Below are 22,805 nucleotides of genomic sequence, written 5' to 3' on the forward strand. Positions count from 1 at the left end.
GCCATTTTGTAGCATGTAGTTTAGGTGTTTCGTGAGGTCTGTTTTGAGTTGTTGAGGGGCAGATCTAATAAGGCTAGTAGGGCAGATGTCTAATTTGCATTGCGACTTGGCATATTTTCCAAGCAATTGTGAGATGTCGTTGAATGAGAGTGTGTCAAAGTTGGTCCATGATCGGTCTGCTGGGTATTCTCCAGGTATTGGGTCTAGACACTCAAGGAGGTTTGTATAACCAGTTATGTTTGTAGGTATCATGAGTCGCAGCTTTATAATTTTTTCTTTAAAGTAATTTGCAAGATTGGTAGCAGATGGGGTGTCTATGTTGTTAGAAGTAACCTGTGTAGTATTTAGTAGTTTATTTATGAGTAAGAAGAGTTTGTATCCTTGTAGTTTGGTCCAATTTTGGTTTTATAAAATGTTCTTTTAGTTTGTCTGATGGTATATTTGTATTTTCTTTGTAGTTGTTTCCAGTCTTTGAGTGTGGATTCGTCTTTTTTCTTGTTCCATGCTCGTTCTAATCTTCTGACTTGTGTTTTTAGTTCTTTCAGTTCTTCGTTAAACCACGGTATTGATTTATTTCTATGTGAGGTTCTGGTTTTAAGCGGTGCGATGTTGTCCAGAACGGTTCTGCATCTGTTATCCCATTCACTAAGAAATTGGGGTGAGTCTGTAAGTGCTGTCCATTCGTCGTTATAGAATTGTTGCCAAAATGTTGGCGGGTCTATTTTGCCTCTCGTAGTATAAGTTTGTTGTTCTTGTTTTTGTTGTGTATTTTTTGTTCGCCAGTGAAGGGAGAGGTTTGCTCTGTAGTGATCGGACCATGGTGTAGCTGTCCATTTTGTATCTATTAGTGTGAGATTTGGTTCTGATGAGAATTTGTGAGTAATGATATCTAGTGTGTGCGCTTTATTGTGGGTGGGTTGCATGTTTGGCCAGTGGAGCTCCCATAGTTGAAGGAAGTCCTTGCATTTGCATACGTTACTTAGGTTGGTATCCTCAAGGTGAAGGTTGATGTCGCCTGCTATGAGAAGGTTTTGGGTGGAAACACAAGTGTTCGCTATGAAATCCATAAAATGCGTTTGGGAGTCTTGCCAATTGCTTGGTGGTCTGTTAAACAGGACGAGGTCTAGGTGGTTGTGTAGGGTTAGGTGGTTGATTCTGACTGAGGCTATTTCAAGTTGGGGAAGAATGGATTCGGCTGTTGTTGTGACTATGAATTGGGAATTATAGATTAAAGCTATGCCTCCTTCTCTTTTTCCGGTCCTTGTCCAGTGGGTAATTTTGTATCCTGGAGGGCAAAGTTCTAAGATTATGGGATCTTTGGAGTCATGGATCCAGGTTTCACTAATAAGTAGGAAATCAAGATTGTCAGTTGTGATCCAGTCGGTTATTGTTGTGGTTTTGTTAACTACAGATCTGGCATTTATATAACCCATTTGTATTAGTTGGTGGGGTTCCGTTGGGTTCGAAGTTGTGATGATTTCTATCAGTTGTCTGTCTTCTTGGTATTTGAGTTTGTTGAGTCCCTTCTTTCCTTTCTGTTGATAGTGTCCGTGGGTAGTAGGTTTTCCGTGCCATTTTTTGATTTTTTTGGGTAAATGTATTGTGTTTGGGTTGTGTGTATGGTTTGTGTAATGTGGGAATATTATTGTCCGTGAGAGGGGATGTGAGTGCGTGGTGGATTAGGGAGAGACAATAAATGATTAGGAGTAGTTTGCTAGTATTCATGTTAATGTTAGTTTGTGTAGTGCAGCAGGAGCATGTGTGAGTTAGTATTCAGCCGTGCGTAATAATGGTGTGATGTTATAACATACATAGAATGCATTTAAAAGCATTAGAGGATTAGGTCATCAAACATTTCAATGATACAGTGACTTTAAGATATTATCCTGCTTAATTATGCAAAATACTGACTAAAGCATTATTTCAATGACTTTAAGATATTATCCTTTATCATTTTTGTCGCCCTTCTCTGTACCTTTTCTAATTCCACTAAATCTTTTTTAAGATGCGGTGACCAGAATTGAACACAATATTTGAGGTGCGGTCGCATCATGGACCGATACAAAGGCATTATAAAGCCCTCCCTTTTGTTTTCCATTCCTTTCCTAATAATATCTAACATTCTATTTGCTTTCTTAGCTGCCGCAGCACACTGAGCAGACTCAATAACTCAGTTGACTCAGCAAGCTTGTTCTGAACCAGAATTTTGCTAATGTTTTTAGAGTCATTTGGATCTATAACAGTGGGATAGCATTCAAGATGTATCCGACATAACTTCAAACGGTAGCACAAGTATATTTAGGGGTTAATCTTCAAAAGGGTTTAATCAGGCAGGAGAGGCTAGGTTAGGGGCGGGCCGAGGGCCGAGGTGGAGCAGAGTGGTAACTTAGTCAGTTAGCAGAGATATTCAGTCCACTAACTGGATAAGTATGCACATAAAGTTAGGGCAAGAAAACAGTTGTCCTAACTATTTGCACTGAATTACCTGAGCTCCAGTCTGGATATTCGTTGGTGCCCAGAAAAAGGATCTAAGTGTCATTGCTGATGGTACAATGAAACCCTTTGCTCAATGTGCAGTGGCATCTAAGAAAGCAAATAGAATGTTAGGAATTATTAGGAATGGAATGGAGAACAAAACTGAGAATATTATAATGCCTTTGTATCACTCCACGGTGCGACCGCACCTGGAATACTGTCTGCAATTCTAGTCACCACATATCAAAAAAAAATATAGCGGAATTAGAAAAGGTGCAGAGAAGAGCAATGAAAATGATAAAGGGGATGGGATCTTCTGCTTGGAGTAGAGACAGCTGAGGGGAGATATGATAGAGGTCTATAAAATACTGAGTGGAGTGGAACGGGTAGATATGAATCCAAAATACTAGGACTAGGGGGCATGCAGTGAAGCTAATAAGTAGTAAATTTAAAAGGAAACCAAAGAAAATATTTCTTCACTCAATGTGTAATTAAACTCTGGAATTCGTTGCCAGAGAATGTCGTAAAAGCAGTTAGCTTAGCAGGGTTTAAAAAAGGTTTGGATACTTTCCTAAAAGTTTATAAGACATTATTAAGATGGACTTGGGAAAATCCACTGCTTATTTCTAGATTAAGCAACATAAAGGATTGTGTCAGGTACTTGTGACCTGGATTGGCCACTGTTGGAAACAGGATGCTGAGTTTGATGAACCTTCGGTCTACCACAGTATGGCGACGCTTATGTTCTTATGTTCTGGTTAACTTCCAGATCAGTGGACACATTTGGATATTCAATGCTGGGAACCACGCATGCCCTGGCATTGAATAACTGGGGTTAGGTCAGCCTGTGGTGAAAAGTGGCTTTTAAGCCACTTACTGCCACAGGCTAATTATTACCCTCACAAAATCTCTCCTGCTTTACTCCTACAAACTCTTACCTTGTACCACTGGCTGTGGCAGGGGTCAAACACAGGTCTCCTTAGCAAAATTCCTATAGTTGGGTGCTTATAGGATTAGCAGTTCTATCTAACAAAGTTACCAGTGCTGTTATCAGTTGGTTATCACTTATTTATTTATTTATTGCATTTGTATCCCACATTTTCCCACCTTTTTGCGGGTTCAGTGTGGCTTACAATAAGAAATGAATGATGGAAGTACAATTTGTTACAATTTGGTTATGGATTACATTGTGCAGAATTATGCGAGACAATCGAAGTGTCATTAAGGAGTGCAACAATGGAACACAAACATTGAACATTGGAAGGAGACAATGGGAGCTTAAAGGGCAATACTAAGGCATAAAGACATATACGTATTTCTGTGAGTAAAGGTATGAGTGATGTGAGATTACGGGGGATGAGAGTTCAGAAGTGGATGTATGGTGCATTAATGAACAGTAAGTGTGGACTTTATGTGTTTTGTTTATGTTTATGTGTTTATGTGTTTTGCTGACAATCTTGGTGGAAACCCAAGAATACTGGGCTCCAAACAGTGACTTTCTGATTAGGATCTTTTTAGCTACAGCTGGACCCAGCAATAGGCCTGCAGAGGTGATAAGTATAATAATCTTTCAACCTTGTGAAGTTCTTGGTACATAAAGGATTGTCACAAGGTAGCTCAGATTTCCCTTCTCCTTCCTGTGATTAGAAAGGATGCAGGGGGGCCTCCAACCTTCTAGCAATCCTGACAGGGCAGTCGATCTGACATCTGCACTCTTTTGTCTCCTTTAGCCTAATCATTTACTAGTCTGAGTGACTGGTAAAGACTTAGTATTGCTGAGTCCTACATTTGATAAGGATTGGTTTGAAGGTTGTCCTTTGCAACGGAAGGGTCAGAGGTGGGAGATATAACTCAAGACATGTTTTCAAGGGGTGTTTTAGTTTATAGTCAGAGGAGGATTCTGCTCCCTTAAGAGGGCCCTTTGGGGATAGTCTGATGAAGTCAGAGCCAGAAAAAAGCAGGAACCACAAAGATGCAAACAGACACAGGAGGGCACAGACGGGGTAGGAGCAGGAACAACACCAGAACAAGAAAGAAGACACAAGTTAGAGCAGGCATGAACAAGATGGAGGAGACAGACAGGACAAGGCTGAGACAGGAAAGGCTAGGGAGAAGGCTGGAGACGGGCAACATGAACAAGGCTAGAGGCAACTGGAACAAGGCTGGAGAAGCACCCAAGATATGGCTGGAGGACCTGCACAAGGCTCGATCAGATGACCCATTGCAAAGACAATGAGGCAGTGTTCCTAGCTCTTTTATAAGGGCCCTGGCTTGGATGTCATCCCAGGTTGCCACCTTGACACTTCCACTGCTGGCAAAGGAATGATCCTCCCAATTCATGGCAGTCCTTAGGATGCTAGAAGCTGCAGTGATGGTGATCTGCCTCGCTGAGAGAGCAGCTGGACTCGCTGGGGGGGGGGGGGGGGGGTGCCATGGAGCCCAAGAGGGGTATTTTCGAAAGAAACGTCCAAGTTGCGATTTGGACGTCCTTGCAAAACGGCGAAATCCAGAGGTGGGGAAACCCGTATTTTTGAAACACGATGGATGTCCATATTTCGTTTTGAAAATACCGTCGGAGAAATCCAAATCCTTAAATGTGGATGTCCCTAGATTTGGACATCCCTACACATGGACGTTTCTGACTTTCAGCAATTTTCAAAACCAAAGATGTCCATTTCAAAAACGTCCAAATGCAAGCCATTTGGACGTGGGAGGAGCCTGCATTTGTAGTGCACTGGTCCCCCCGACATGCCAGGACACCAACCGGACACCCTAGGGGGCACTACAGTGGACTTTATAAAATGCTTCCAGGAACATAGCTCCCTTACCTTGTGTGCTGAGCCCCCCCAAAACCCACTACTCAGAACTGTACACCACTACCATAGCCCTTACAGGTGAAGGGGGCACCTATATATGGGTACAGTGGGTTTTGGAGACCTCGCTGTTTCCTTCACAAATGTAACAGGTAGGGTGGTATGGGCCTGGGTTCGCCTGTCTGAAGTGCACTGCAGTACCCACTAAAACTGCTCCTGGGACCTGCATGTGCTGTCATGGACCTAAGTATGACATCTGAGCCTGGCACAACATATTTTTAAAGATGGTTTTTGAGGGTGAGAGAGGGTTAGTGACCACTGGGGGAGTAATGGGATGTCAACCCCAATTCCCTCCAGTGGTCATCTGGTCATTTCAGGCACCTTTTTGTGCCTTATTCGTAATAAAAACACATCCTGGTGAAAATGCCCAAGTGTTCATCAGGGACGTCCTTGGTTTTTTTGATTATAGGTCAAAGACGTCCACGTGTTAGGCACGCCCCATGTCTCACCTTTGCTACACCTCCAACACGCCCCCCTTGAAATGTGAACGTCCTTGTGACGGACTGCAGTTGGAGATGTCCAAAATCGGGTTTTGATTATACCGATTTGGACATCTCTGGGAGAAGGACGTCCATCTTCTGATTTATGTCAAAAGATGGATGTCCTTCTCTTTTGAAAATGAGCCCGTTAATGTACACCAGCAACAAAAGGTGAACTGGGGTACAGAAGGGCATAGCCACAACTGTGACATCACTCCTTCCTCAAAGACACTCCCCCCCCCACACACACATTCCAGGTTTGGGTCTACGGAGAAACATTTGATGGAACCACCTGATTAGAGGAGCATGGATATGAGCTACTGGTTCTCTTCAGGACCATATCCTTTCCATGTAATAAGGTACTGAAGTCAGCCTTACACCTTTTTGGAGTCTAGGATGTTCTGAACCTTATACTCATGATCTGGGTCTGATGCCATGGTAGAGGATGCTGGCAGTTTACTACTCTTCCATTTCAATACTAGAGGTTTAAGGAGGGATACGTGGAATGCATTATGGACCTGATGGGAGGATTTAGCTTCAGTTGATAAGCCACAGACCCAACTTGGCAAACAATAGGATATGACCCAATAAACGACCCAACTTGGCAAACAATAGGATATGACCCAATAAACCGAGGAGCAAACGTGGTTGAGAGAGTCTTAAGACAAAGGTTCTGGGTAGATAACCAGATCATGTCCACGGGCCGGAATGAAGAGCAGGCCATCTCTTCTTATCCGCGTGTTTCTAATATTTCTCAGTAGATTGAAGCAAATGTTCTTGAGTCTTTTTCCATTGCCTACTGAGGAATGCAGCTGTAAGCTCAATGGCAGGTACATCAGCAGTCAGAGGTACTGCAAAGGTACCCTAGAGTATCATCTGAGCACAACCTGGAAGGGAGAAGAACCAGAGTCTTTACTTACATGATTATTATAACTGAACTTGGCCCAGGATTACAGTTGTGGCCAGTCATTTTATTGGACCAACATGTGGAGGAGGCATAATCGAACGGGGTGCCCGAGTTTTCCTGGGGCCGTCCTCACAGGATGGCTCTGTGAAGGGTTGGGGAAACCCGTATTATCTAAACAAGATGGGCGTCCATCTTTCATTTCGATAATATGGTTGGAGACGCCCAAATCTCCACATTTAGGTCAACCTTAGAGATGGTCATCCTTAGGTCGTCCTTAGAGATGGTTGTCCCCGGTTTTCGGTGATAATGGAAACCGAGGACGCCCATCTCAGAAATGACCAAATTCAAGCCCTTTGGTCATGGGAGGAGCCAGCATTCGTAGTGCACTGGTCCCCCTGATAAGCCAGGACACCAACTGGGCACCCTAGGGGGCACTGCAGTGGACTTCAGAAATTGCTCCCAGGTGCATAGCTCCCTTACCTTGTGTGCTGAGCCCCCCAAAACCCACTACTCACAACTGTACACCATTACCATAGCCCTGAGGGGTGAAGGGGGGCACCTACATGTGGGTACAGTGGGTTTTGGAGGGCTCATATTTTCCACCACAAGTGTAACAGGTAGGGGGGATGGCCTGGGTCTGCCTGCCTGAAGTGCACTGCACCCACTAAAACTGCTCCAGGGACCTGCATACTGTGCTGTCAGGGAGCTGGGTATGACATTTCAGGCTGGCATAGAGGCTAGCAAAAATTTGTTTTACAGGTTTTTTTTTTTTAGGGTGGGAGGGGTTTGGTGACCACTGGGGGAGTAAGGGGAGGTCATCCCTGATTCCCTCTGGTGGTCATCTGGTCAGTTCAGGCACCTTTTTGAGGCTTGGTCGCAAGAAGAAATGGACCAAGTAAAGTCACCCAAGTGCTCGTCAGGAACGCCCTTCTTTTTTCCATTATTGGCCTAGGACACCCATCTCTTAAGCACGCCCAAGTCCCACCTTCGCTACACTGCTAACACGCCCCTGTGAAATTTGGTCGTCCCTGCAACGGAAAGCAGTTGAGGGCGCCCAAAATTGGCTTTTGATTATGCCAATTTGGACGACCCTGAGAGAAGGAACTCATCTCCCGATTTGTGTCGGAAGATGGGCACCCTTCTCTTTCGAAAATAAGCCTGATAGCTACACAGAAAGGTCTTTAATATTTGATAGATTCTTTCAGTCTGACCATTGGTCAGGGGGTGATAACCGGAAGAAAAGTTCAAGTCAATCTGTAGGGTCTTACACAATTTTGCCAGAACCTAGAAGTAAACTAGACTTCCTGGTCAGAAACAATGGATTCAGGTAGTCCATGTAAGTGAAAGATTTCTTTGAAGATGTGTCGAGATAGGGCAGGGGCAGATGGTAACCCAAGTAGTGAGATGAAATGAGCCATCTTGTAAAATTGGTCAATAACCACCCATATAATAGTACCCTTCCGAATCGGGGAGATCTGCCACAAACTTCATGGCTATTGGACTCACAGGACCTTCAGAACTGGGAGAGGTTAAAGTAGCTTCTATTCCATACTGACCGCTCTCTGGCTGAGCGGTCAGTGTCTCCAAAAATTTCAGTTCATCTACAACCTCTCATGATCATACCTCTCATACCTTGCTCCTTCCCTTCTGTAGTAATTATTTCATAGAATAACAGAAAATGATTGAACCACACCACTGCTGGATCATCAAGTTACCCAACTCCCCTCTACTTCTCCCACCCCTCCTTCAAAATGCCAAGTCCAAAATACCGCTCGCCCAAAGCGTCAGTCTTCTACAAATGTACGAAACCCCAATTCCAACATAGCTTGTTCAAACTCAATCTTTTTCCCATCATTAACCTATAAATTAAAATCTCCCATCACCAACAACTTTGGTGCCAATAAAGCTGCTTCCACAACCAAATCTAAAATCTCCTCTGGACTTGTACTCTTTACTTCCAGGGCTTGATAGAGCACCAAAGTACTAGATTCCCTGCCTCCACAAAACACGCTTGAAACCCTCCACCTGTAACAACAAATATACTATTTTATATACCACAGCTGTTCTTCCCTCTTCCTGAAGGGGTGAACTGGTTGATATTTACCCTGTAGAACCATAGAACCATGTCTCAGTGATACAGAGTACACCAAGTTTATAGTCGTCAACTAAATATATAGAATATGGCACTTTCCATTTGTAGAGTGAGCATTCACTAAAGGTACTTCAGTAACTTTTTTTTTAAGTTTACAGAGACTGTCCCTCCCCATGTCCAGCTTCTCCTCTTTCCTCCCTTCCTGCTGCATTCCAAGGTCAGAATTTCTCCCTCTCTCCCCTGCCTGTCTCATCCTTGCCTCCACCTCAGTAACAACATCTCTCCCTCACTCTCCCCTGTCACCCATCTTGGTCAAGCTTCATTCTGTCTCCTCTCCACTCTCTCTCTGTCCCTATAACCCCCATCCAGTCTCTCTTTCCCTACTGTGCTCCCTACATCCTTCCCCTTTAGGTCTGTCATTTCTCCATCCTCCCCCACTGGTCCAGCATCTCTGTCTCTCTCTTCCTCCTCCCATGGGCTCGTCATCTCTTCCTATCTCTCAACCTCCCTCAGTGGTCCTCGACACTTACAACAGGTCACAGGCAGTGGCACCAATCAAAATAGCCTGCTAGTGCAGTAGAGGAGGGAATTTTAAACAGGTGACCCCTACCACTGGGTGGCTCTGGGCTTTTTGCCAGGCTCACTCAATGGTGGCTAAGCCCCTGATACCAGGCTATAAATTATATCAAAATAATAGGATGTATTAGATTGGTGGAGTGGTGCTATATGTTAAAGATGGCATAGAAAAAGTGTACACAAATGAAAAAGTACGGGGCAGACCAAATGTATATTCAAACAGTGGGTTTATTAAAATAATGGAAATAAAACAGACTTGACGCAGTGCTGCGTTTCGGTGCCTGCCTCAGGAGTCAAGTGCTGTCTCAGCTAGTGGTGGTAAAGAAAAGGTAAGACATCAAAGGCAACAGCATAACAGATGTAATGATACAACAGAAATCATCAATGCAAAGTGTAGTATGTCGCAAAAGCTGAAGACTGGGCCTCACGAGCAATGCTGGCAACCACAGACAGGAGGGCTGAAAGTGTTACAGAGGCACCAGCTGAGTGTGGGAGGCTCCAAGAAATACCCCCTGGTCTGGAAATGGCGCACAGCGGCCCTGCAGAAGTACGTCTGCAGTTCCCAGTACTGTGTCTTTGGCGTGTGCCTGTGCCCATGGCCCCACCCTCTATGGGGCAACGCAGCTCCGATGCCAGACAGATGGAAGGGCACCGCCACTGGATCGCGATCCTCCTCCTCCTGCCAGTAAGCATAAACCACTCACGGCCGGGAGCAGTGACAGTGCTGAAGAAGACAGTGAAGGAAGTAGGACAGGAAGTTTGGAGTTGGACAACCTTGAAGATCTCTTACATCTGTGCATGGAAGGTAAGTAGATCCAGAGATGGAATAAAACTTTTCAGGGGATTTTGAACAACTTGATTCCAGAGAAAATGATTTAGATGATTCCCCTTAAGAAAGGGGGTAATTTGGTTTCATCCAGGTTTATAGCTCTTCAAGAGGCAGAAGTGTCAGTTTGAGCATGCTTGGAATAAGCATAAGTGCCAGAAGAAATTGGAAAAAAATATAACGATCATATTTGTGTATATAGAGCAACTATAACACAAGCAAAATATAAAAATAAACTACGTACGGATTTCTTGGTATAACGTGGCTTATGGGCAGAAGAAGGAAACAGATGAGACCCTTAACACTGACTGCAGAGGATTTTATAGTTTTCTTCCAGGAAAAGAATGAAAGGGTTCAAGCCTCCTTTTCTGTTTCACCTGCCTCTTTAGATATAGAGGCAGTTTATAAAGTAGAAGAAAAATGGGGGCAGGGGGGCGGTTTAAATCAAGACAAGAATTATGGTTATCTGGGTACCATGATATTTTGACCGAATCAGGCACTTTCTTAGTTAACTAACTGAATAACTGCTAGCTGGGTAAATCCCAGTGCAGCTCTGGTGCTTTTCCTGCACGCCATGATCACACTGGATTTTCAGCAGTAGTAGTATCTGGTTAATCTGCTATTTAGCTGAGCAAGAGCTTTCCTGCCCAGTTAAATCATTTTGAATATCTACCTCTATGTGTTTATATTATTTGGGCTTCTTATAATAAAACTTATCTTATGGACTGCGAAACAAAAGTTAGTGCATCCTGGAATACACAAAGCCTACTCCAAACAATCTAAAATTACTAATTTCCTTATGCCTGTGAGGTTCAGAATTTGGCTTCGTGGTTGGTTTAATTGCATGAAGGTCTTTTGAAATGCATTTATAGATTATTAACAGTAAGGAAAGGAGGTGCATATTTTATCTCTGGGTGCTCTGCCCACCCCACCCTCACCTGACTACCCTATTGTCTGCTTTTCTTACGGGGATTATTTGGTTGATAAGTAAGCAAACTTCTTTCAGTTTTGCCCAGTTAACTAAAATGGTCAATGCACTGATTTGAACTCCTAACTAATCCTGCCTTTCATAAAACCTTCTTTGGACTTTTGATTGTAGTGGATTATTTGGAATCACAGTGAACTATTGTGAGCAAGCCTGAAATGAGAATAAGTCTGTGTGCCAATTTGTGTTCTCAAAGTATAACATTACTGCCTTTTCCTGAGTTAATACAACCTATAATCCAGATAGTTAAAGTTTTCTGAGCATGGCCAGCTTTAACTCAAAGCCTCTTATTTATTCATTTAGGGGTCCTTTTACTAAGCCATGGTTTAAAAAAGTGGCCTGCGGTAGTGTGGGCGCGTGTTTTGGGTGTGCACTGGGTCATTTTTTACCATGGCTGGGAAAAAGGGCTTTTTTTAATAGGCCTGGAAATGGGCGTGCGCTGAAATTTAAACCAGCGCGCGCCTATTTACGGTCTGAGCCCTTACCGCCACCCATTAACTTAGCAGTAAGGGCTCACATGTTTCCCACATGGTAATCATGATGATTGCTGGGAATGCCCCGTGGTAGAAAATAGAAAATTCTCCGAGGACAAGCAGGCTGCTTGTTCTCACTGATCGGTGACGTCCACGGCAGCCCCTCCAATCGGAACACTTTCTAGCAAAGTCCTTTGCTAGTCCTCGCGCGCCGATGCGCACCGCGCATGCGCGGCCGTCCTCCCACCCGAACCGGCTCGTGCTGGCCAGTCTTCTTTTGTCCGCGCTCGTTACGGTCGTGTTTTGCCGTTCGCGCCCCAAAGTTGACCTCGCGCGTCGTCTATCGACTTCGTTCTTCAAAAAAAAAAAAAAAAAAAGGTGTCGGAAGGAGACCTTTATGGTTTTCTCCCTTCCCGTACTTCTAGTTTGCCCCGGTAAGTTTTCTTTCGTCGTCGGGGTAGGCCCTATTTAGGCCTCGGTCGAAGTTTTCTTCCCCCTATTTTTGTGGTGCCATTTTCGCCATTTCGAGTTTTGATCTCGCCGGCGCGATTTTTCCCGCCCATGACATCGAAGTCTTCCAGCGGCTTCAAAAAGTGCACCCAGTGCGCCCGGGTAATCTCGCTCACTGACAGGCACGCGTCATGTCTTCAGTGTCTGGGGGCTGGGCACCGCCCTCAGGCCTGTAGTCTGTGTTCTCTTTTGCAAAAGCGGACTCAGGTAGCGAGATTAGCCCAGTGGAACGTTTTGTTCTCGGGCTCTTCGTCGGCATCGGCACCGGGAGTATCGACTGCTTCGACGTCGTCGGCGCCCGGACCTTCATCCTCGCCCCCGATTGCATCGAGTGCATCGAGGCATCGGCCCTCTGCATCGGGGCGACATCGGAGGGCTGCGTCGGCGTCGGTGATATCGAGACCTCCTCGTCTGCTGATGTCGTCGGACGGTGGTGCTTCGTCTGGAGTGCAGGTGAGGGCTGTCCATTCCCCTGCTGGTGGCAGTGAGCCTTCGGGTGGGTCTCCCCCTACCCTGAGGGCTACTGCGGTACAGCCCCCCCGAGACCGACCCTCTTCGGCCTCGGCCCCGAGGAAGAGACGGCTGGATTCTACGTCCTCCTCGTCAGTGCCGGGAAGCTCCGGTGACGTGCTTCGTTCCAAAAAATCGAAGAAGCATCGTCACCGGTCCCCTTCCCGTGTCGGCACCGAGAGCTCTGGGTCGCCGAGGGAGTCAGCACCCAGTAAGCATCGGCACCGAGAGGACCGCTCGCCCTCTGTTCAAGAGGTGTCGATGCGCTCCCCTTTGGACAGCCTGGAACAGCCTCCACGCCCGGAACAGGTTCTGACATCGACTCCTGCATCGGCTTCCATGTCTTTTTCCACAGCCGCTCTGCACGAGAGCCTCCAGGCCGTTCTCCCAGAGAACCTGGGAGAGCTGTTGCGCCCTACCCCTCCGGTACCGGGGGTGCTTGCGCCACCGGTACCGTCGAGTGAGGCGCCGGCTGGCCCATTGTCCGGGGTGAGGTCTCCGACATCGGTGCCGCTTGCGGTACCGAGTGCGGTAGCCTCCCAGGAAGGCTCCCCGACTACGTCGGCGGAGGGAGCTTCGCCGGTGCGGGCGAGGGAGTCTACCTCTCGACGCTCCCACCATGGCCGTGGTTCCACGGAGTCGAGCCAGGCACGGTTGCAGACATAGGTCCATGAACTTGTGTCTGACACCGATGGTGGGGCCTCGTGGGAAGAGGAAGAAGACATCAGATATTTCTCTGACGAGGAGTCTGAGAGTCTTCCTTCTGATCCCACTCCCTCTCCTGAAAGACAGCTTTCTCCTCCTGAGAGTCTGTCTTTCGCTTCCTTTGTCCGGGAGATGTCTACGGCCATCCCCTTCCCGGTGGTTGTGGAGGACGAGCCCAGGGCTGAAATGTTTGAGCTCCTGGACTATCCTTCTCCACCTAAGGAAGCGTCCACAGTACCCATGCATCATGTCCTCAAAAAGACATTGCTGGCGAACTGGACCAAGCCTCTAAGTAATCCCCACATTCCCAAGAAGATCGAGTCCCAGTACCAGATCCATGGGCACCCAGAGCTGATGAGCACTCAGTTGCCTCATGACTCTGGAGTTGTGGATTTGGCCCTAAAGAAGGCCAAGAGTTCTAGGGAGCATGCTTCGGCGCCCCCGGGCAAGGACTCTAGAACCTTGGACTCCTTTGGGAGGAAGGCCTACCATTCTTCTATGCTCGTGGCCAAGATTCAGTCCTACCAGCTCTACACGAGCATACACATGCGGAACAATGTGCGGCAGTTGGCGGGCTTGGTGGACAAGCTCCCCCCTGAGCAAGCCAAGCCATTTCAGGAGGTGGTCAGGCAGCTGAAGGCGTGCAGAAAATTCCTGGCCAGAGGAGTGTATGACACCTTTGATGTTGCGTCCAGGGCCGCTGCTCAAGGTGTGGTGATGCGCAGACTCTCATGGCTGCGTGCCTCCGACCTGGAGAATAGAATCCAGCAGCGGATTGCGGACTCGCCTTGCCGTGCGGATAATATTTTTGGAGAAAAGGTCGAACAGGTGGTAGAGCAGCTCCACCAGCGGGACACCGCATTCGACAAGTTCTCCCGCCGGCAGCCTTCAGCCTCTACCTCTACAGGTAGAAGATTTTTTGGAGGAAGGAAGACTGTTCTCTACTCTTCTGGCAAGCGTAGGTACAATCCTCCTTCTCGACAGCCTGCGGCCCAGGCTAAGTCCCAGCGCGCTTGCTCTCGTCAGCAGCGTGCGACTCAGCAAGGCCCCTCAGCTCCCCAGCAAAAGCAAGGGACAAGCTTTTGACTGGCTCCAGCAGAGCATAGCCGACATCCAAGTGTCAGTGCCGGGCGACCTGCCAGTCGGAGGGAGGTTGAAAGTTTTTCACCAAAGGTGGCCTCTCATAACCTCCGATCAGTGGGTTCTCCAAATAGTCCGGCAAGGATACACCCTCAATTTGGCCTCAAAACCTCCAAATTGTCCACCGGGAGCTCAGTCTTACAGCTTCCAACACAAGCAGGTACTTGCAGAGGAACTCTCCGCCCTTCTCAGCGCCAATGCGGTCGAGCCCGTGCCATCCGGGCAAGAAGGGCTGGGATTCTATTCCAGGTACTTCCTTGTGGAAAAGAAAACAGGGGGGATGCGTCCCATCCTAGACCTAAGGGCCCTGAACAAATATCTGGTCAAAGAAAAGTTCAGGATGCTTTCCCTGGGCACCCTTCTCCCCATGATTCAGGAAAACGATTGGCTATGCTCTCTGGACTTGAAGGACGCCTACACGCACATCCCGATACTGCCAGCTCACAGACAGTATCTGCGATTTCAGCTGGGCACACGTCACTTCCAGTACTGTGTGCTACCCTTTGGGCTCGCCTCTGCACCCAGAGTGTTCACGAAGTGCTTGGCTGTAGTAGCAGCAGCACTTCGCAGACTGGGGGTACACGTGTTCCCATATCTCGACGATTGGCTGGTGAAGAACACATCCGAGGCAGGAGCCCTGCAGTCCATGCAGATGACTATTCGCCTCCTGGAGCTACTGGGGTTTGTGATAAATTATCCAAAGTCCCATCTTCTCCCAGTGCAGAAACTCGAATTTATAGGAGCTCTGCTGGATTCTCGGACGGCTCGCGCCTATCTCCCAGAGACGAGAGCCACCAACTTGTTGTCCCTCGTCTCGCGGGTGCGAGCGTCCCAGCAGATCACAGCTCGGCAGATGTTGAGATTGTTGGGCTACATGGCCTCCACAGTTCATGTGACTCCCATGGCCCGCCTTCACATGAGATCTGCTCAATGGACCCTAGCTTCCCAGTGGTTTCAGGCTGCTGGGGATCTAGAAGACGTGATCCACCTGTCCACGAGTTTTCTCAAATCCCTGTATTGGTGGACGATTTGGTCCAATTTGACTCTGGGACGTCCTTTCCAAATTCCTCAGCCACAAAAAGTGCTGACCACGGATGCGTCTCTCCTGGGGTGGGGAGCTCATGTCGATGGGCTTCACACACAAGGAAGCTGGTCCCTCCAGGAACGCGATCTGCAGATCAATCTTCTGGAGTTACGAGTGATCTGGAACGCTCTGAAGGCTTTCAGAGATCGGCTGTCCCACCAAATTATCCAAATTCAGACAGACAACCAGGTTGCCATGAATTACATCAACAAGCAGGGGGGCACCGGATCTCGCCCCCTGTGTCAGGAAGCCGTCAGCATGTGGCTCTGGGTTCGCCGTCACGGCATGGTGCTCCAAGTCACATATCTGGCAGGCGTAAACAACAGTCTGGCCGACAGGTTGAGCAGGATTATGCAACCTCACGAGTGGTCGCTCAATTCCCGTGTAGTGCGTCAGATCTTCCAGGTGTGGGGCACCCCCTTGGTAGATCTCTTCGCATCTCGAGCCAACCACAAAGTCCCTCAGTTCTGTTCCAGGCTTCAGGCCCACGGCAGACTGGCATCGGATGCCTTCCTCCTGGACTGGGGGGAGGGTCTGCTGTATGCTTATCCTCCCATACCTCTGGTGGGGAAGACTTTGTTGAAACTCAAGCAAGACTGAGGCACCATGATTCTGATTGCTCCTTTTTGGCCGCGTCAGATCTGGTTCCCTCTTCTTCTGGAGTTGTCCTCCGAAGAACCGTGGAGATTGGAGTGTTTTCCGACCCTCATCACACAGGACAAAGGGGCGCTTCTGCATCCCAACCTCCGGTCCCTGGCTCTCACGGCCTGGATGTTGAGAGCGTAGACTTTGCCTCTTTGGGTCTGTCAGAGGGTGTCTCCCGTATCTTGCTTGCTTCCAGGAAAGATTCCACTAAGAGGAGTTACTTCTTTCTATGGAGGAGGTTTGCCGTCTGGTGTGACAGCAAGGCCCTAGATCCTCGCTCTTGTCCTACACAGACCCTGCTTGAATACCTTCTGCATTTGTCTGAGTCTGGGCTCAAGACCAACTCTGTAAGGGTTCACCTTAGCGCAATCAGTGCATACCATTACCGTGTGGAAGGTAAGCCGATCTCAGGACAGCCTTTAGTTGTTCGCTTCATGAGAGGTTTGCTTTTGTCAAAGCCCCCTGTCAAGCCTCCTACAGTGTCATGGGATCTCAATGTCGTTCTCACCCAGCTGATGAAACCTTCTTTTGAGCCACTGAATTCCTGCCATCTGAAGTACTTGACCTGGAAGGTCATTTTCTTGGTGGCAGTTACTTCAGCTCGTAGAGTCAGTGAGCTTCAGGCCCTGGTAGCCCAGGCCCCTTACACCAAATTTCATCATAACAGAGTAGTCCTCCGCACTCACCCTAAGTTCTTGCCAAAGGTTGTGTCGGAGTTCCATCTGAACCAGTCAATTGTCTTGCCAACATTCTTTCCCCGTCCTCATTCCTGCCCTGCTGAACGTCAGCTGCACACATTGGACTGCAAGAGAGCATTGGCCTTCTATCTGGAGCGGACACAGCCCAACAGACAGTCCGCCCAATTGTTTGTTTCTTTTGATCCCAACAGGAGGGGAGTGGCTGTGGGGAAATGCACCATATCCAATTGGCTAGCAGATTGCATTTCCTTCACTTACGCCCAGGCTGGGCTGGCTCTTGAGGGTCATGTCACGGCTCATAATGTTAGAGCCATGGCAGCGTCGGTAGCCCACTTGAAGTCAGCCACTATTGAAGAGATTTGCAAAGCTGCGACGTGGTCATCTGTCCACACATTCACATCTCATTACTGCCTGCAGCAGGATACCTGACGCGACAGTTGGTTCGGGCAGTCAGTGCTTCAGAATCTGTTCGGGGTTTAGAATCCAACTCCACCCCCCTAGGCCCATGTTTGTTCTGTTCCAGGCTGCACTCTAAGTTAGTTGGTAAATTTTTTTAGGTCAATCTCAGTTATGTCCTCGCCGTTGCGAGGCCCAATTGACCATGGTTGTTGTTTTGAGTGAGCCTGGGGGCTAGGGATACCCCATCAGTGAGAACAAGCAGCCTGCTTGTCCTCGGAGAAAGCGAATGCTACATACCTGTAGAAGGTATTCTCCGAGGACAGCAGGCTGATTGTTCTCACAAACCCGCCCGCCTCCCCTTTGGAGTTGTGTCTTCCCTTCTCTTTGTCTTACTACATATGAGACTGGCCGGCACGAGCCGGTTCGGGCGGGAAGACGGCCGCGCATGCGCGGTGCGCATCGGCGCGCGAGGACTAGCAAAGGACTTTGCTAGAAAGTGTTCCGATTGGAGGGGCTGCCGTGGACGTCACCCATCAGTGAGAACAATCAGCCTGCTGTCCTCGGAGAATACCTTCTACAGGTATGTAGCATTCGCTTTATTGTCTACCACAGGATTCTGTGTGCACCAGACTTAGAATTGCCATCGGGCACATGCGCTAGCCCGGATGTAGTGCCGATTTGGCGCATGCAACCCGCGCCTTAGTTAAAGGGCCCCTTAATGCTGTGTGTTTTATCTTTTCACATGGGGATAATGACTTTTCAGCATGTCCCTCTGTGCCTTTCCTGACTGCTATACAAACTATGATGATGGTGATGATATATTAATGGTTAGTGCAGTGGGCTGAGAATGTGGGGAACTGGGTTCAGTTCCCAGTGCAGCTCCTTGTGACCCTGGGCAATGTAAGGGACCCATCCCTCAAGAGTTTACCTTATCTTACTTTTTACCAGATTTGCAAAACAAATGTCATGATAACCAAGGTTTACCTCAGATAAGGTATCTTGAGGAGAAAGTGGGCCATTAAAATAAAAATACTAACCTCCTCCTTCTACTTATAAATAAAGGAGGAATAATATGTAAAGAGTTTGATGTTAAAACTAAGAATCATAGGGCCCAATATTCAGACCGCGGGAGCGGCACTGAATATCTGGTTTGTTTTTGGCAGGTTCCAACTTAACTGGCCAAGCGGATATTCAGCACTGGCTGGTTAAGTTGGAACCAGCCTAAGATATTAGATCTATTCACATGGCCATATGTAGCCACCAAACCCACGCTGAAAATTGGCGGATAGCCAGTTATATATTGCGATATAACCAGCTATCAGCTATCCGCTAACCAGCAATATTCGACAGGAGACATCCAGCTATCTTCCGCTGAATATCGTTGGCAGGGATCCCGTGCTAATCCAACAGTAACTAGGTAGTGTGCGGCGGCGGCGATGCCTGATTACCACTGGGTTATTGCCGCGCAAGCCATTTCTGGGTGTTTTCTCTTTTACCCGGAAATGGCACGTGCTCAGGGCAGGGCTACCGCCGGCAGCCACGTTGGGCCAGTGGTAGTCCCGGAAGAGCAATCGGTAAGCCCGCATTGGGCTTACCGCCGCTCTGTAAAAGGGACCCATAATGTGGCTGTAAAATGGCCACATTTTACATTGCCTCAATTAATGGTCACGCGATAATTTCCCCATTAGCATGTGGCCATTAGTGAGGGGTACTTACCGACACCTATTTTCTAGGCGGTAAGGGCTCCCATGCTAATCAGTTGTTGCACTGCAATGTAGCTACAGTAACTGATCAGCATAGAACACACTTACTCTCTGCCACTAAACATGCCCCCAGTGTGCTAATCCAAAAACTACTATGGGACGCTTGAGCACAACCAGTAGTAATGTTTTTTAAACCACATTAAACACATGTAAGTGCTTACTGTTGCTTAGTAAAATGACCCCTTAGAATTTTGCTTGGTAAGTATTTCCATTTAATTAAACTCTGTCAGAGAATGAGTTTCCCATTGGCAGAAGAAAAAAAAATCCTAGTAGAAGAATGCAGAATTTCTGAAGAACTGAGCAAAGGTTCCTCATAGAATAAAAGTTTCAAAACACACCCTTCAAAAATTTCACCACAAAGACACCTCAGACTCAGACTCAGGGGCCCTTTTACAAAGGTGTGCTGAAAAATGGCCTGTGGTAGTGTAGATGTATTTTTTGGGTGCACGCAGAATCATTTTTCAGTGCACCTGTAAAAAATGCCTTTTTAAAATTTTTGCCGAAAATGGAGGTGCGGCAAAATGAAAATTGCCGCATGTCCATTTTGGGTCTGAGACCTTACCGCCAGCTATTGACCTAGTGGTAAGGTCTCACGCGGTAACCGGGCAGTAATGGTCTATGCACATAGAATGACGATTACCGCCCGTGCGCCAGAAAATAAAAATATTTTCCAGAACACAGGGGCCACGCGGTAGCTGGGTGGTAACTCAAAATTGACGCACAATGGGTGTGCGTAGGTGCCTACACGGCTTAGTAAAAGGGCCCCTCAGTCTCTCAAAGTCACAGAGAAATTTTCAATATTTTTGCTCAAAAGGTTCTTGTAGAATAAGCCTCAGTTTTAAATCTAGAATCCAGTAACTAACACATCAATTTGAACAGGAACTAGCACATCCTATTATCACACAGGCACTCAGCTTTTCCTTTCAAAAATGACTCAAAAATGTACCAGAAATGTTTCATAACTACTTCCACAATTTTTCTTTTCACAATCCTTCACCATCTTTCTCACAAAATTCTCAAATAAAATTTCTTTTCACTCTCTTCAACTATAATCTCACACTGACACTGAGTCACAGACCCTGCCTCTTCAGAGCTCAACTGTCTTCTCTCAGTGGACTTCAGAGCAGTCCCTAGAAATAGGATCCTACCAGGACTTGTGCAGCCAAACACAGCCATGCACTGGAATTCTATGGCTACAGCATGCATGCAAAAAAAAACCCAAAACACTAGTTTTTGCTTTTAAACACCCTATATCATGTTACATGTGGATTCTTATATGAACTGTGTAAAAATTCACGTTTTTAAAACCAAATTTTTCCCAAATGGGTGACAAACGTTTTTTATTAACCATTTTTACTCTAAAACACCTTCCGAGAGACTCAAAACACATCTGACTCATCTTAGCCATCAAATCTAATTCCCCCACACACATTTATATTGGCCAGAACCCCCAAAATTAGCTTCTATATTTCTAAATTTTAAATGGGTGTCAGGGCCAGCATCCACAGGCACCAATGTGTAAGTGCGGTATTTTGCACCGTTTTCAGCTTTCTCTCCTGCCTCCCTACTCTCCCAACATTTTCTGGAGCAGTCTGTGCTGAATTGTTCATGTGTGAATGCTCATAGGCATAATTCATAGCACCATCACAGCAATTTAAAGTTGCCAATTATCCTGCCTCTCCAGACCACCCTGACACCTCAAATAATTAAATTTTAAATTTTGGAGGGCCACAAATATTTTTCCCAGGCCTTCTTAGGCTCACAGACCATATCCTCTGTTTTTTGCTCATGTGCTATGACATCATCATTGCACCTAAACAATGATGATATGCTCGACTGCTATACACCATCAGTCCCAAGGCTTTAGCCAAGCTGGGGCCTTTCCTGAGCCACTTCCCTGGGCTGCCTTTGTGTCCTACTGGCCTCTCTCTACTCTCGGGTAGCCCGGGGAGAAACAATGTGACAAGGCAGTGGCCACAACCAGAAGAATGCTAGGCTGCATAGAGAGGGGTATAACCAGCAGAAGAAATGAGGTGTTGAAGTCATTGATGAGGCCCCACTTGAAGTATTATGTTCAGGTATGGAGGCCATATCATTCTAAGGATGTAAAAAGACTTGAGGCAGTGATGATAATGTTATGGGGTTTGCACCACAAGAGATATGAGAAGAGACTTGATAACCTGAAGCAGGGCCACAGAGAGACTGGGCCGGGCCCGAGGCAAGGCCGCCCCCGGGGCCTCGCCCCCGCTGCTGCCACCGCCCCCCCTCCATCCACCACCGGACTGGGCCCCCCTGAATTCAAATCATAGCGCCTCACCTCGACCTCGCTCCGTGTGAAAGAAGCACAGCAGCGGCAGTCTGCAGATCGCCTCCCTTCGGGCTCCCTCCCTCCCTCCCTCCCTCATCTGATGTAACTTGTGTGAGGGCGGGACATAGGGAGGGAAGGCCCGAAGGGAGGCGATCTGCAGACTGCCGCTGCTGCACTTCTTTCACACAGAGCGAGGTGGAGGTGAGGCGCTATGATTTGAATTCAGGGGGGCCCGGCCCGGTGGTGGATGGAGGGGGGCGGGTGGAGGGGACTGTGGCGCCGGGCCCCCCTTGGAGGCCTGGACCCAGGGAATTTTGTCCCCCCTGCCTCCTGGAGGAGTAGCCTAGTGGTTAGTGCAGTGGACTTTGATCCTGGGGAACTGAGTTTAATTCCCACTGCAGCTCCTTGTGACTCTGGGCAAGTCACTTAACCCTCCATTGCCCCTGGTACAAAAATAAGTACCTGAATATATGTAAACTGCTTTGAATGTAGTTGCAAAAACCTCAGAAAGGTGGTATATCAAGTCCCATTTCCCCTTTCCCTTCCCTCTTGGCAGCCCTGACCTGAAGATGTACATCTTGGAGAAAAGGAGAGATGGGGGTGATATGATACAGACATTCAAAAATTTGAAAGGTATTAATTTACAAACACACATATCCAGAGATGGGAAAGTGGTAGAACTAGAGGACATGAATTTAGGTTGCAGGGGGGGGCCAACCCAGGAATAACATCAGGAAGTACTTTTTCATGGAGAGTTTGGTAGATACCTGGAGTGCCCTCCCATGGGAGGTGGTGGAGATGAAAATGGTAATAGAAGAATTCAAAAATGTGTGGGATAAACACAAAGAAATCCTGTATGGAAAGAATGGAATCAAACAATCTTAGTGGTGCTTAGATGGTTTCAGGTTTATTAAAGGTTTGTTATCCTGCACAATAAAAATAAATCTATGAGGCTTACAATACTAAGGGGTCCTTTTACTAAGCCTTTGTAAAAAGTGGCCTGCAGTAGTGTGGCTGCATGTTTGTGGTGTCCACTGGGCCATTTTTTTCACTGTGGCTGGGGAAAAGGCTTTTTTCAAAGGGAGCAGTACATGGCCATGCGCTAGAATTACATGTATTTATTTATTTTTGAACATTTATACCCCACTTTTTTCCATAGTCGTGTGGACTCTGTTGAACAAAAGCATACAAAATAGAAGTGGAAAGCTTCAAAGAACAGCAGAGCAAGCTGTTTCAACACTAAATCTCCTGGGACATGATGGGGCCCACATCAGCTAAAGGCACGGCTCCAGAAAGTCTGTGGAATAAGGGAAAACAGATGTAGCATGTTCTGCCCATGATTAACAGCTTTGTGGTA

At 47.2% G+C, this 22,805-nt stretch overlaps 1 protein-coding gene across 2 annotated transcripts in view; it reads right to left on the reverse strand.

The window, feature by feature from the left end:
• Positions 1-22,805, reverse strand: part of LOC115461023 (UDP-glucuronosyltransferase 2A1-like) — a 102,431-nt gene that overhangs the window by 68,249 nt on the left and 11,377 nt on the right. Inside the window, exon 1 of one of the 2 annotated variants that reach the window (XM_030190542.1) lies at positions 2,486-2,576. The exons of the other annotated variant lie outside the window; for it this stretch is intronic. The gene's annotated coding sequence lies outside the window, so the exon portion shown is untranslated. Of the gene's footprint in view, positions 1-2,485; positions 2,577-22,805 lie in introns of those variants that run through there. 2 annotated transcript variants of the gene reach the window in all.

This window comes from Microcaecilia unicolor, chromosome 2 (genome assembly GCF_901765095.1).
Source record: "Microcaecilia unicolor chromosome 2, aMicUni1.1, whole genome shotgun sequence".
Lineage (NCBI taxonomy): Eukaryota > Metazoa > Chordata > Amphibia > Gymnophiona > Siphonopidae > Microcaecilia > Microcaecilia unicolor.